Source organism: Sceloporus occidentalis, unplaced genomic scaffold (genome assembly GCF_023333645.1).
Source record: "Sceloporus occidentalis isolate IW3139 unplaced genomic scaffold, rSceOcc1.0.p SCAF_227, whole genome shotgun sequence".
In the NCBI taxonomy this organism is placed as follows: Eukaryota; Metazoa; Chordata; class Lepidosauria; order Squamata; family Phrynosomatidae; genus Sceloporus; species Sceloporus occidentalis.
The window spans coordinates 219328-234872 of NW_028317207.1; positions in this window are offsets into that span (position 1 = coordinate 219328).

A 15545-nucleotide genomic window follows, 5' to 3' on the forward strand; every position below is an offset into this window, starting at 1 on the left:
TAATGGTAAGGGCAGTTTCTCCCCCCTGGTTGCACTTGCTGCGGTGTGGCAACGCCTGCTACCTCCGCCGGAGTGGCCAGCTTACGCTAGGGCCTTGTGTCTGAGCTCTGGAAGTCTGCTGCCAAACGTCTAAGACTGACAGTGTTTGGGTGCTTTGCCCTGGGGTGAAACAGGTGAGTGGGTCGCCAATTGCCCACTCATTCGCCTTTCCCATTTTTCAATGCTGCTGCTGGTGGTGGTTGTGGTGGTGGTTGTGGTGGTGCCAGCATCTCTTCTGTGCCAGTTCGCTTCCTGGCTAGAGTCATGCCCAAAATGTCCCTAACGGTAAGGGCAGTTTCTCCCCCCTGGCTGCGTCTGTTTGCGGTGTGGCAACGCCTGCTACCTCCGCCGGAGTGGCCAGCTTACGCTAGGGCCTAGTGTCTGAGCTCTGGAAGTCTTCTGCCAAACGTCTAAGACTGACAGTGTTTGGGTGCTTTGCCCTGGGGTGAAACAGGTGAGTGGGTCGCCAATTGCCCACTCATTCGCCTTTCCCATTTTTCAATGCTGCTGCTGGTGGTGGTTGTGGTGGTGGTTGTGGTGGTGCCAGCATCTCTTCTGTGCCAGTTCGCTTCCTGGCTAGAGTCATGCCCAAAATGTCCCTAACGGTAAGGGCAGTTTCTCCCCCCTGGCTGCGTCTGTTTGCGGTGTGGCAACGCCTGCTACCTCCGCCGGAGTGGCTAGCTTACGCTAGGGCCTAGTGTCTGAGCTCTGGAAGTCTGCTGCCAAACGTCTAAGACTGACAGTGTTTGGGTGCTTTGCCCTGGGGTGAAACAGGTGAGTGGGTCGCCAATTGCCCACTCATTCGCCTTTCCCATTTTTCAATGCTGCTGCTGGTGGTGGTTGTGGTGGTGGTTGTGGTGGTGCCAGAATCTCTTCTGTGCCAGTTCGCTTCCTGGCTAGAGTCATGCCCAAAATGTCCCTAACGGTAAGGGCAGTTTCTCCCCCCTGGCTGCGTCTGTTTGCGGTGTGGCAACGCCTGCTACCTCCGCCGGAGTGGCCAGCTTACGCTAGGTCCTAGTGTCTGAGCTCTGGAAGTCTGCTGCCAAACGTCTAAGACTGACAGTGTTTGGGTGCTTTGCCCTGGGGTGAAACAGGTGAGTGGGTCGCCAATTGCCCACTCATTCGCCTTTCCCATTTTTCAATGCTGCTGCTGGTGGTGGTGGTGCCAGCATCTCTTCCGTGCCAGTTTGCTTCCTGGCTAGAGTCATGCCCAAAATGTCCCTAACGGTAAGGGCAGTTTCTCCCCCCTGGCTACCTCTGTCTGCGGTGTGGCAACGCCTGCTACCTCCGCCGGAGTGGCCAGCTTACGCTAGGGCCTAGTGTCTGAGCTCTGGAAGTCTGTTGCCAAACGTCTAAGACTGACAGTGTTTGGGTGCTTTGCCCTGGGGTGAAACAGGTGAGTGGGTCGCCAATTGCCCACTCATTCGCCTTTCCCATTTTTCAATGCTGCTGCTGGTGGTGGTTGTGCCAGCATCTCTTCCGTGCCAGTTTGCTTCCTGGCTAGAGTCATGCCCAAAATGTCCCTAACGGTAAGGGCAGTTTCTCCCCCCTGGCTGCCTCTGTCTGCGGTGTGGCAACGCCTGCTACCTCCGCCGGAGTGGCCAGCTTACGCTAGGGCCTAGTGTCTGAGCTCTGAAAGTCTGCTGCCAAACGTCTAAGACTGACAGTGTTTGGGTGCTTTGCCCTGGGGTGAAACAGGTGAGTGGGTCGCCAATTGCCCACTCATTCGCCTTTCCCATTTTTCACTGCTGCTGCTGGTGGTGGTTGTGGTGGTGGTTGTGGTGGTGCCAGCATCTCTTCTGTGCCAGTTCGCTTCCTGGCTAGAGTCATGCCCAAAATGTCCCTAACGGTAAGGGCAGTTTCTCCCCCCTGGCTGCGTCTGTTTGCGGTGTGGCAACGCCTGCTACCTCCGCCGGAGTGGCCAGCTTACGCTAGGGCCTAGTGTCTGAGCTCTGGAAGTCTTCTGCCAAACGTCTAAGACTGACAGTGTTTGGGTGCTTTGCCCTGGGGTGAAACAGGTGAGTGGGTCGCCAATTGCCCACTCATTCGCCTTTCCCATTTTTCAATGCTGCTGCTGGTGGTGGTTGTGGTGGTGGTTGTGGTGGTGCCAGCATCTCTTCTGTGCCAGTTCGCTTCCTGGCTAGAGTCATGCCCAAAATGTCCCTAACGGTAAGGGCAGTTTCTCCCCCCTGGCTGCGTCTGTTTGCGGTGTGGCAACGCCTGCTACCTCCGCCGGAGTGGCTAGCTTACGCTAGGGCCTAGTGTCTGAGCTCTGGAAGTCTGCTGCCAAACGTCTAAGACTGACAGTGTTTGGGTGCTTTGCCCTGGGGTGAAACAGGTGAGTGGGTCGCCAATTGCCCACTCATTCGCCTTTCCCATTTTTCAATGCTGCTGCTGGTGGTGGTTGTGGTGGTGGTTGTGGTGGTGCCAGAATCTCTTCTGTGCCAGTTCGCTTCCTGGCTAGAGTCATGCCCAAAATGTCCCTAACGGTAAGGGCAGTTTCTCCCCCCTGGCTGCGTCTGTTTGCGGTGTGGCAACGCCTGCTACCTCCGCCGGAGTGGCCAGCTTACGCTAGGTCCTAGTGTCTGAGCTCTGGAAGTCTGCTGCCAAACGTCTAAGACTGACAGTGTTTGGGTGCTTTGCCCTGGGGTGAAACAGGTGAGTGGGTCGCCAATTGCCCACTCATTCGCCTTTCCCATTTTTCAATGCTGCTGCTGGTGGTGGTGGTGCCAGCATCTCTTCCGTGCCAGTTTGCTTCCTGGCTAGAGTCATGCCCAAAATGTCCCTAACGGTAAGGGCAGTTTCTCCCCCCTGGCTACCTCTGTCTGCGGTGTGGCAACGCCTGCTACCTCCGCCGGAGTGGCCAGCTTACGCTAGGGCCTAGTGTCTGAGCTCTGGAAGTCTGTTGCCAAACGTCTAAGACTGACAGTGTTTGGGTGCTTTGCCCTGGGGTGAAACAGGTGAGTGGGTCGCCAATTGCCCACTCATTCGCCTTTCCCATTTTTCAATGCTGCTGCTGGTGGTGGTTGTGCCAGCATCTCTTCCGTGCCAGTTTGCTTCCTGGCTAGAGTCATGCCCAAAATGTCCCTAACGGTAAGGGCAGTTTCTCCCCCCTGGCTGCCTCTGTCTGCGGTGTGGCAACGCCTGCTACCTCCGCCGGAGTGGCCAGCTTACGCTAGGGCCTAGTGTCTGAGCTCTGAAAGTCTGCTGCCAAACGTCTAAGACTGACAGTGTTTGGGTGCTTTGCCCTGGGGTGAAACAGGTGAGTGGGTCGCCAATTGCCCACTCATTCGCCTTTCCCATTTTTCACTGCTGCTGCTGGTGGTGGTGCCAGCATCTCTTCCGTGCCAGTTTGCTTCCTGGCTAGAGTCATGCCCAAAATGTCCCTAACGGTAAGGACAGTTTCTCCCCCCTGGCTGCCTCTGTCTGCGGTGTGGCAACGCCTGCTACCTCCGCCGGAGTGGCCAGCTTACGCTAGGGCCTTGTGTCTGAGCCCTGGAAGTCCACTGCCAAACGTCTAGGACTGACAGTGTTTGGATGCTTTGCTCTGGGGTGAAACAGGTGAGTGGGTCGCCAATTGCCCACTCATTCGCCTTTTCCATTTCCTTTTCCATTTCCATTTCATTATTTTCCTTCTGATACACAACCAACCAACCAAACATAACACACACAATAACACAAATAACACAGTGACATGATACATAACACATATAACACACAGTGACAACACACATAACACACATAACACATACACGTACAATGCACAAATCACAAGGACCTTTCCTCTTGTTATTTGTCCTGGCCTTCACTTCTACACTCACTAGCATTAACGCTATAACTCACACTTCATACTATAACATTTTTCCATCCACATACCTGCCAACAGACCCAACTTTTTCAGGGACAGTCCTGCTTTTTTCCAGTCCTGTCCCATCTAATTTAGCTATCTAGTTATGCAAATACACGTTGGTAGTTATAGCTCGGTAGGTAGCACTAGTATAAACATTAAATAAATATAATAAAGTACTAAATAATAAATCTAACTTTAAAATACATTTAAATAAACCCCTTAATTTTTTAAAACCCATTAAAATTAAAATTAAATTATTATTTAGACATAATACATCTTTAACCAAACCAGTGCACTGCTACTAATCTTAAACATAACCGTACATTAACCCTAAGCTATTTTTTAGTTCTTGTCCAACATTTTTCCATCCGCATACCTGCCAACACACCTAAGATTTTGGTGGACAGTCCTGCTTTTTTCCAGTCCTGTCCAGTAAAAGTTGGGTTGTTGCAAAGTATGCCATTGTGAATAGGTAGCAAATGTTAGGCATGTATTACAAGTGGTCCAAAATCAATTTAAAAATGTAAAATAATCCCTATTCTTTTATTAAACATCTATGGATGTGTGACTGTGTATGTATGATAAACGGAGGCCAAGTTCCTTGGAGCATTTGTCTCTAGGTCATTTTGTGTACAGTACACCTCAGTACGTGTGTGCAACTCTATTGGTCGTTTCGGCAGGGGGCTGGCCTGCCATCAACGAATGCAATTCACTTGTTGATGCCAGACCAGCCCCCTGCCGAAACGACCAATAGAGTTGCACACACGTTCCTTCACGGCAGCTGCTGCTGCTCCGATGTGTTGTTAACCCCGTATTAACCCCTGCTAGGCAACCAGGAAGGAAACGAAGATTAAACGAGCACGAAGAATGTCCGCGAATATTCGCCCGAAGAGAAGACAGGAACGGGTGAATATTCGCGGAATACGAAGGTTTTTTTCCCCCCGAAGACGAGCACGAAGACGAACACGACGAGCCCCCTGGTGCCCAAGTCTAGTGGAGACCAATAAGGTAGAGCCTCTGCACACAACCTATCCATCAATTGGAGGAATAGGAGAGAGGCAGTCCATATGGTTTGTGGCAAGGCTCCACCTTGTTTCAAACTACTACACCAGGCTAGAATAATGCAGTCGGACCAGCAGAAGAAGTATAGAAATTCTCCATATGCATTATTCTGGCCTGCAACAGGGCAGAGCCTCTCCCCATTCCTCCAACCAGGGAGAGGGTGTGAGCTGAGGCTGCTGGGGAAGTATTTCACCAGGCGAGACTACTACAGGCATATGCACAGAGAGAAAAAAATATAGAAACTCTTCTCATTCACCACTGATCCATCTGCATTATTCTGTCCTGGTGTATTACTTCTCCAATCGGGCAGAGCCTCCCCACACAAACAGAGGAGAGGGTGCTTAGAGGGTGAGAGGGTCCACACAAACAGAGGAGAGCCCTGTTGTGGAACTACTACATCAAGCCGGGATAATGCTGCAGATTGCTGGGACAAGCAGACCAGTTAAAGGACAGAAAAAAAGAATAAACAAAGAGCAAAAATTGAGCAAAAAAGCAGGGTAAGCAAATACACAGGCAAGATGGGGAGACATTGACAGAGAGCATGAAAAAGGATGAATAAGAAAGAGTGTATGAGAGGGTGAATCAGAGTCCATCAAAATGCAAATTAAAATTCAGAGCTCTCTGCATTGTTTTTAGTTGTTTTGTTGGTGCCCTTCCCGGTTTTTAGACATTAGTACAAATTATGAATTTAACAATATATGTTAAAAATAATATTTTTATGAATCTGAACAAATATGCCATACATAATTACAACATTTTTTCAAATGCTATTAATTGTGATATTTACAAAAAAATAATAGAATTACATAAATAGCTAAAGAGCATATTTGGAAACCTTCCCGGTATATTGGTTGGAGGTCTCCTATGCTTTTTCATATGGATGCTGTGATAAAGTAAACTTATTCCGGGCGGAACTAGATGTCACTTCACCCACCCAAAGATCAGAATTCTGCCCTGAAGGACCAGTATTCAACATTCATTCCTGTATCCTAGGGTATGATATTCTATTTAAAAAATTGTACCAGATACAACAAAACGGCAAACATTATTGTGCATTACTGGGACTGATATAGCACTAATCTAATTTCCTAACCATAGCTAATGAAATTTATGAAGTAACAACTATACTGAATAATACAGACAGATTTGTGGAGAAAGAGATGTGTGGAAATGCTAGTGAATGTGAGCGAGAGAGCATGAGAGTGTGAGAGAGCGTGAGTGACAATGAATTTCATCTCCAAATGGGAAAAGCCCTTGAATTTGGTCCGAACCAAACCAAGGGCAGGAAACAAAATTCATTGTCCATAAACAAATGGACCAAGAATGAAAAAAACATTTTAAGCATTTTTGTATCTTTAACCCCTTCACGACATGTACGGGGTAACTATGCACCGTTTAATAGCTACAATGCCGCAATCATGAAGATCAATGGAGCCCAGCTCATTAATCACAATGTAATTAGTAAAATACAATTAAAAAATTAATACAAAAATAATTAAAAATGTCAAATGTCAAAATAATCCCCCACTGTCACAAAAAAGTCCATATATATATATATATATGAATATATATATACAAAAAAGTTTTTATGAGTAAGTCCTACAATTAGCGCTATATCTTCAAAAAACTTGTTGCATGGAAAGTTTTTAAAAGCCCATGGGGTGCCTAGTTTAAAAAAATGTATGATTTGATGGGGTAAATTGAATTGGCCAGCTTCAAAGAGGTCCCAAATATGGGACATGGGCACAAACTAAACAAATGACCAATTGCCAAAAAATCCACACCTCACACTTTGGCCTTTTACCTCCCAAAAAACCCAACAAACCCATGCATTGCTGTACTCCGGAAATGTTACTGAACACATATTGGTGTGTTTGATAGTGACATATACCAGGTGCGGTAAATTCACACCTGAAGTACAATGTGTGTGAAAAAAATACAAAAAAAATGACTACCATTAAGTTTGGCAAAGGCTGATAGTAGAATTAGTGCATGGAAAGGGTTACCAGCATTTGAAATACCCTGGGGTGTTTAGTTTTCAAAAATATATGGTTTGATGGGGAAAATTGCATTGGCCGGCTTCAAAGATACCTAAAAGAGCACATGACGCTACTTGTAATTATTGCCCAATAACTTGCAGAAAAAAACAAAAAAACATAAAAAACATTGGGTATTTCTAAACTCAGGACAAATAGTAAAATCTATTTAGCAGGTTTTTTCATTAGTTTTTGCAGAAGAGTAAAATATTTTTTAGATAAAAGTGTGAAAAAGTCATTTTTTAAACAAAAAATTACCATATTTAATCAATTTTTTTATAATAAATTAGATGATATGATAAAAATAATGGTATCTAAAAAAACAATATATAATGTGTGTGGGTGCACAAAATGAAATTAAATGAAAGAAAATTTGAAATTATTCTAGCCTTGGTGCCTGAATAATTATAATTTTTATAAAGACAGGAGGCGAGTATTTTGCATATCTTCCTTTACTCTCACCAACAGCAGCAAATAAAGAGTTAATATAACAACTGGTAACAACCAATGAAAAACAAGAACCATAGGTATATAAGCCCTCACACACTACCCCTCTTCTGAGAGTTGAGAACTGGAGCAGAAGAATTCCATCCAACGTCATGAATGAGAACTGGAATGGTGTGAACAGGAACCAGAACCAGAACAGGAACAACTTTAACCAGAGAGTCAGCCACAGGCAACTCCAACCACAGAAAATACATCACACTGGATATGATGGATCAAGCTGAATAAAGAAAGAGACAACATAACAGGACAACATTCCCGCAGAAAAACCTGGATAAATGGCAACAGCAGCAACCCGAGCATAAGGCAACAAGCAAAATATGCAATGGCAACATAATAATAATCAGAATAATAAACATAAGGGAAGGGGGGGGGAATACTCGCCTCCTGTCTTTATTAAAATTATAATTATTCAAGCACCAAGGCTGGAATAATTTCAAATTTTAAGGCAAGACAGGAGGCTTCATATTTTGCAGTTTTAATGCCCGAAACTAGGGCTGAAGCCACTGAGGACAGAGGGCGAAAGTAAAAGGTGCGAAAAGTGGAAGCACGCGACCAATCAGCAGCCCGCAAAATGTCACTCAGGGCCCCACCTGCCCTGACAGCACCAGAGGTTGCTGTGCCCCTGACAGAATGGGCCCCAAAGGAACCTTCAATGCCTGCCAGAGAAAGGAGCCAGTGAACCCACCTGGCTAACGTAGGGGCTGACACTGCCCGAAAAGGTTTGACGTATGAAATGATTAGCTGGGAAGAAGCTGACCTAACGTTGCATCAAAAGCCTTAACGTCTGACACCGTGTCAAAATATAAAAGACATGGAAGCAAGGTAAGCTTAGCCAACAACTGCCTCAAAGAGAGGGACTCATTATCCGGCCAAGACCGCAGGAAATCCAGAACCACTGCCGCGTCCCACAGGGAACCGTAGTGCGGAGCAAACCAGGGGCTCGCCCGAGAAACCCACATGGCCAACAGAAATAGCCGAACGGAAAATATTAATGATCCGATATGACTTACCATCTGGAAAAAGGCTGAGCTGAGAAAATTGAGAATATAACTTAAAGGGGCCGAATGGGGATCCACTTGTTGTCCCATGCACCAAGAAAACCAGCATCCCCAAGCTGACCGGTAAGACTTCCTTGTGCCTGGAGCTCAAGACTCCCTGAGCAAGGATTATATGACCTCCAATAGGTCTGAACCTGCTCGGGGGACCCCCAAGACCGTCCATACCACCAGAGCCAATCACCCCTCCAAGAGGAGTGGATGAGTGTAACCCTCCGGGACCGAAAGAAGAGACGGGAAGGAGGGAAGGGCCAACGGATCCTGTATCGACTTCACCAGCAACGCCGGGAACCAAGGCTGCACGTGCCAAAGAGGTGTCACAGGACCAGGGACCCCCGGCGCGCCGAAGATAATGAATGACCCTCAGTATTAGCACAAAAGGGGGAAAGCGTAGGCGCCAGACGCTGGCCAAATCTGGGTAAACGTGTCCGTCGCCAGTGCCTCCAGATCTGGGAACCAGCTGAAGAAATCAATTGTCTGGCGGTTCGTCTTGGACGCAAAGAGATCTAAGTGAAGAGGCCCCCTGTGGCGAAGGATGTCCTGAAAGACCTGAGCGTGAAGCCTCCAATCGCTCACATCCCTCCAATGCCTCGAGAACCAGTCCACCATGAAGTTCTCTTCCCCTGGAAGGTATTCTGCCTCTAACGTGATGTTGCGAGCGAGACAGAATTCGATGTCTTTCGTCAGCTCTGTAAGACGTCTGGACCGCGTGCCCCCCAGGCAATTGGTGTACCTCACCGCCAAGACATTGTCCAACCGAACGAGGAGGCAGCAATCCGACTGGTCTTTCACCAGACTTTTGATTGCAAACGACCCTACAATCAGCTCCAGACAGCTGATGTGAAGGGAGCGTTCCTCCAGTGACCACAGATCCCCAGTCGCTTCCATGAGGGCCCAACATGCTGGTGTCGGATTCCAGGACGAAGTCAGGTTGAGAACTGAAGATGGCGCAACTGTTCCAAGCCTCCATGTGACAAAGCCACCACCCGAGCTTGTGACGTACTTCTTGCGTAAGTTGGACTGGTTGGTCATAAGACGGGAGTGCACAAAAATGTTGGGCCTTGAGGCGCTGGAGAGCCCTGTAATCCTGGTCCTGGGAAATATATCCTTTCCCAGGAGGGCGCGGATCTCCTTCCAAATGTGAACAATCTTTGACCTCGGTAGACGTAGCATTGCCGCCCTCAAGTCGATCTGGAACCCCAAGAACAGAATTTGCTGGCTTGGGGATAACTCGGACTTGAGCATGTTGACAACAAATCTCAGTTGATGGAGCGTCTGAACCACAAAGTCCGTCTGGCCCAGCAGGGTATCCAGACAACTGGAAAATAGAAGGATATTGTCGAGGTAAATAATGCACCTTATACCCCGAGCCATCACCGGCTTTAGGAGCTTTGTGAAGAAACAAGGGGCTGAACTGAGGCTGAACAGCAGAGATTTGAACTGAAGAAACCGTCTGTGGTCCGGGTGATTTTGGGTGGCTTCTATTGCAGGCACTGCACACTCCTCCACTTTTTCCTGTAGTTTTTTCTCTGCAGCCGGACACTGTGTCACATGCTGACCCCTCTCTTGACCCTCCCCTATCTTGATGACCTATCAGCATGATCTCTGCCTCTGTGGAGTGAGATCAGAAAGCAGGCAACAGCTAGATAAGGTAAGTGAGCAGGTTGGGGCAGATACAAGGTGGGGGGGAGAGTGCAGGGGGCACAGATAGGACTGGAGACAGGGGTGGGCAATGAATTTTGTTTCTGAATAAAAGAGGCAGGAAACTAAATTTGTTGTCCAAAAAAGATTGATTAAAGAATGAAACAAAAAATGTGTCCAAAATTATTTTGAGGAGAAAAAAGGGAAAAAATAGAAAGAAATGGGAGATAATGAGAAAAATTTTACTCTCTGTTATCTACCAGTGAAGAAAGATTTTAACCAGTTAAGCACTGTGCCTTACAGATGTGCTGTAAGAGCGCTATTAAAATACCATGTGTGACGGACCGACCAGGGACCTCAGGTTGTCCCTCTCCGCCAATTGCGACTTCTCCCTTCAGGACAATAATTCTCCGCAATCCGTAGGCAATATCCCCAAGCAAAGTAAAGGGATATCGCTATCCAGTCCCCAAATAACCAGGCAAGACTAGTCTTTAGGTACAACAAGAGGAGAACTCTTTGAGAGATCCAGGAAGATTAGGGTGGAATAAAAACCTTGGTGTCTCATCATAAGGTGATAATTTAGTACTCAGACTAGTGCTGTGTCCATGCTGTGCCGGCATCTGAAACCTGACTGGAAAGGATCAAAGATGTTATAGCTTGATAGATGGGCCCCCAAAAATGTAAGGTTGGATACTGGTCTGTAATTTACTATGCAGTCTGGGTCTAATCTGATGTGGGAAATTCCCAGTTTTTAGTGTACATTGGATTTTGTTTGTGAGGGGTGGGGTGAGTGTTTCAATGCATGTGGAGATAAGACGAGTTGGGGCAATGTGTAGGTCACATGTAGTGGGACGCAACGTTTGCAAGTTGTTGTTTTTTTAACTTCCTCTATATATCTACATTTCTAAAGGTACACCATGTACTGTGGCAATATGGCAATCCACTGTAATGGTTTTGGTGTGTAACTGGTTTGCCTTGTTGTGATAGATTACAAATTCTTCACGTTTAGCCTGCAAAAAGCTGAAAGGGATGTACATGCATGCTGGTTTGCAGAGCCTTTCTACTGTAAGCAACAGTAGGGGGAGACATTTCGGGGGGACAAAAATGAAGATTTTTTCTGAGTTATCTTAAGTTGAAATTCAGTGAGCTGTTTGGTCAGAGCAGCTTTATTTTCTGGATCATGTGTCCTGCTCCCCCTTCTTTCGCGTTTACGGCCTTTTCGCTTCATATCTCTGTTTGATGTTGCGAGAGTTGGGACAGGCAAGCTGTTTCAGGGGCAGAGTTGGCACAGGCATGATGCTTGAGGGGCAGAGTTGGTACAGGCAGGGTGCTTTAGGGGCAGGGGTGGCACAGGCAGGATCCTAAAAGGACAGCATTGGTACAGGCAGGCTGTTTTAGGGGCCACATACAGCATTAGACAGAATCTTCAGAGTGTGGCAGCTGCAGTTTAATGTTCATAAATGTAAAATAATTCACCTGGGAAGTAAAAATCCCAAGCAGAATATAGCATTGACAACAGAAGAAAAGGAGTAATTATTTCAGATGACCTAAAGCTAAACAATGAAATAAAGCATTGGAAAAGGCAAGCAGGGTGCTGGGTGAAGGAGGTCTGGCTTCACCTAGAGCATTGTATACAGTTCTGAAGAGGACTACAAAAATGGTAAGTGGTTTGTAGGATACAAAATTCTCAGGAAAGACTAAGAGATCTTAATATGTATAGCTTGGAGGAAGGAGAGAGGGGAGATGTACAGTAGTGAAACATTTAAATATTTAAAAGTGATTTAACAAACTACAAGAAGGAAGCTTATGTGATGGAGGAAAAAACTAGTCTTAAACTAGAGGCCAGAGGCTTAGATGTAATGTAAAGAGAGGGTGGTAGATAAAAGGAATACCCATCCAACAGTGAGGGAATTTTAACATGCATGTGATAGGCATCATCATCATGACTATAGGACTAAATACGGTTTGATGAGCGGACTAGATAAGCCGATTGATTCTGCCTGCCATCTATGTTTCTATGTACCACGCTGTCCTATGTCAGCTCAGCAATGATGTTAGAGTCATCATGCACAGTCATGTGCAGCAACAGACAATTAGAGAATGTAAAACAAGACAATGTTGCGTTTTGGTAAAATAATCACCTGCCTTGTGTGAAACATGGTGGTGGTGCTGATGGAGAACGTCTCAAAACATAAAAATATGTTAAGGATAGCCAATGGGCAGTGACTTATAGTTGGTGCTCTGACCACTTCTTTATATATCAGTTATTAAATGAATCATCCACTCAAATGATTTTTTTAGCCGTTTACCCAAAACATCAACCAGATAATTTGTGTATGTGCTTGAATGTGATCCTTCATTACCCATGCTCTCTCTCTCTTGCACATATTGCAAATGACCACATTGCTAGCCTGGCTAGTGAAATACTTTCATATTGTTGAGGTTTTAACAATTTTTGACAATTTTTGTGTGTGCTACTAGTAGCTACTGCAACACTTCTATTAAAAGAAGAAGAGAATGGTGGTGACACAGGAGATGTTGATGGTGAAAGTAATGTTTTACAACAGATCAAAAGAGTTACTTTCATGTTACAGAGGTGGAGGCGGATTATTCAGTGTTACAGATTTTGATGCTGACATGGCTTTTAATACAACACTCCAACTTAGATGTTATAATATCTCAACAGCACAGGTACAAATTGTGATGCTGGCCCTACAAGCTAGGAAACGCTAGATGCACCTGACCTAGCCGCAAATTCATGGAACTGTACGGCGGCTAGGAACTGTGCCGATGTCCACCGATAATTGAAATAGCATGGCTATGGATGCCCTTTGCTCCACCAAATCGATCTTTGAATGTTACATTAAGCTTGTGGTGGGCAACACTCAGTGGTGGTTACAGAGTGGGAGCTCTTTTGGGAACCTTGCTTTTATTACAAATCTTTAGGACCTGGGTTTACCCAGCTGCAGCTATGGAACTCTAGCCCGGCTACCGCGTGGACTATTCCAGACAAAGTTTCTGATACTGACGCTCAGGGTCCTGACGCCGGATCGCGCCGCTTTTTGGACCATAACATCTTCAAGCCTTAGCTCTTCATTGGTACCCTTGGATTGAAGCCGCTCCCTCTGAATCACCCCAAAATAGTGACTCATTGCTGGCCATAGAATTGTATGGAGGCACCAGGCTGTCTGGTAGTTGAAGGGATTAAACCTCTAATCCTATCATGTTTGGTGTATAAATATCTGTACTGTCTTCAATGAACAGAGTTCTATTTTACCCCTACACTAAATCTCGGCTAGTGCTTGGGGGAATATGAAGGGTTAATCCCTTTAGCAATTATGCTTTCAGCGGCAAGGAAGATGTCTACGGTGGAGCTACCCAGTCTGAGTACGGGTCTCCATCACAAGCGCTGTCTCCGAAGAGTGTTGTTAATGGAAAGGGTCAAGAAAAAATTTAGATGAAATAAAGTATGTTAGATGAATGTATGTTAAGTATTCCAGAAGTTTAGAGGCCAGGGTGAGAATTTATTTAGCAGGAAATGAGCTTGAATTTAGGTAAATATAATTTTCACTACAGATACCAGTACTAGAGTACCTTTCGAGGTTTGGATTGCAGAGTGAGAAGAAAACCAGATACATTTATGGCCATCATTGTATTTTAGGGTGGTGGTTGACTGTGATAAAGCAAAAAATAAGTTAAAAAAAAACAATTTGGAGGCAGCAGTGGACAAGGGATTGTCAATAGGTATTTTAAAGTCAAGTGGTCAATAAATCTGGATGTAGGACTAATGAGGAGGTTGGCGGTAAAACAAGAAAACCCTAGGTAAAAAGTAACAATTGGGAGGCTGCAGGGGACAAGGGATTGTGAGCGGTTACATTAATATCATTGTGATGTAGGACTACGGAGTCTGTAAATTGCCCATACGCCACACCAGGGGAATAACTAGAAACCACAGGACCCTGTAGGGTAAATTGTCCCAGGGCACCCAAGTGTCATAGGCAACACATCCCACAGTGCTTTTGCCCCCAAACAGCTTGGTTGTGCCACCTTTACCCCCACACCGCTTGTCTGTGCCACCTGTCCTCCCAAACATGTCTGTGCCATCTTTTCCTCTAAACAGATTTTCTGTGCTCTCAAACAGAATGCCGCTGCCACCTCGATCCCTTAAACAACCTGCCTGTGCTACCTCTGCCCCCTAACTAGCCTGTGCCACCTCTTCCGCTAAAACATGCGGCCTGTTCCACCTCTGTCCCTTAAACATACTACCTGTGCCACCTCTGTCCCTTAAACAGCCTGCCTGTGCCACCTCTGCATCCTGAACCGCCTGTCTCTGTCACTTGTGCCACCTACACAGCCTGCCTGTGCCAGGCATTCACTTACTTAGTTACTCACTAACACAGACATTCACTCAACCTCCCGTACTCCCTTACCTCACCTGCAGATTTCTCTGGCCTGGACCAGCCGGCCCACCGGGAAATCTCACGGTTTCCTGGTAGGCCAGTTTGGCCCTGAGCCTGACTGATGTACCCTTACGTCAAGCCACACTGATGCACACTCAAGCACACTGACTACTTGTAGTTTCACTTACATATCCTAAGCACCACAAATTCACACTCCTACTTTCCACCCTGATACAAACTCCACCACAGTGACCTCTCATAACCACACTGACTAATCCCCACACTGTTGATGTGCACTCAGCTTTACTGAAGTACATTCAGATGCCAGTGATGCACAATCATATTTAAAATCCTCAACCACACTGGTACAAATTCAAACTGACAATCCAAAGTCACAAAATTTTAAATAAGATGTCCAATCTCAGCTATGCTGGCAAACATTTACAAACATACCACTCTCATTTTCTGTCTATTTAAATATATGTAAGAATGTTTTGCCCATCTGTATTATAAGTCTCAGAGGAATCTTTGTAGACCTCTCTCTTGTAACTAGAAAGAACCCTCAGAAGATACAATTCTGATTTAAACGGAGGCCCAAACACTTTCTTATTTTATTATTATTATTATTATAAACATTTTGCCTCACTTACTAGTAGACAGCATTTGTATGGTAAAGGAAATGACTTTAACATTTTTGAACATAGTTGATTTGAAACTAGTGTTTCAAAATAACCTTCAAAATAATAATATTCACTTTAAAAACAAATTTGGCCATTTGAAAATAAAATAATCGGAAATTGTGGCTACGGTATTGACATTAAATGTTTCAAACTGCTTGATATAAAAACATCAAGGCTCATTCATTTACGTTTTCATTTGTCAATAAGAAAATGAAAATGTAGAAAAAAATCCATAGATAATCAAAGTGTAATATGTAATTCCTCCTATTCCAGAC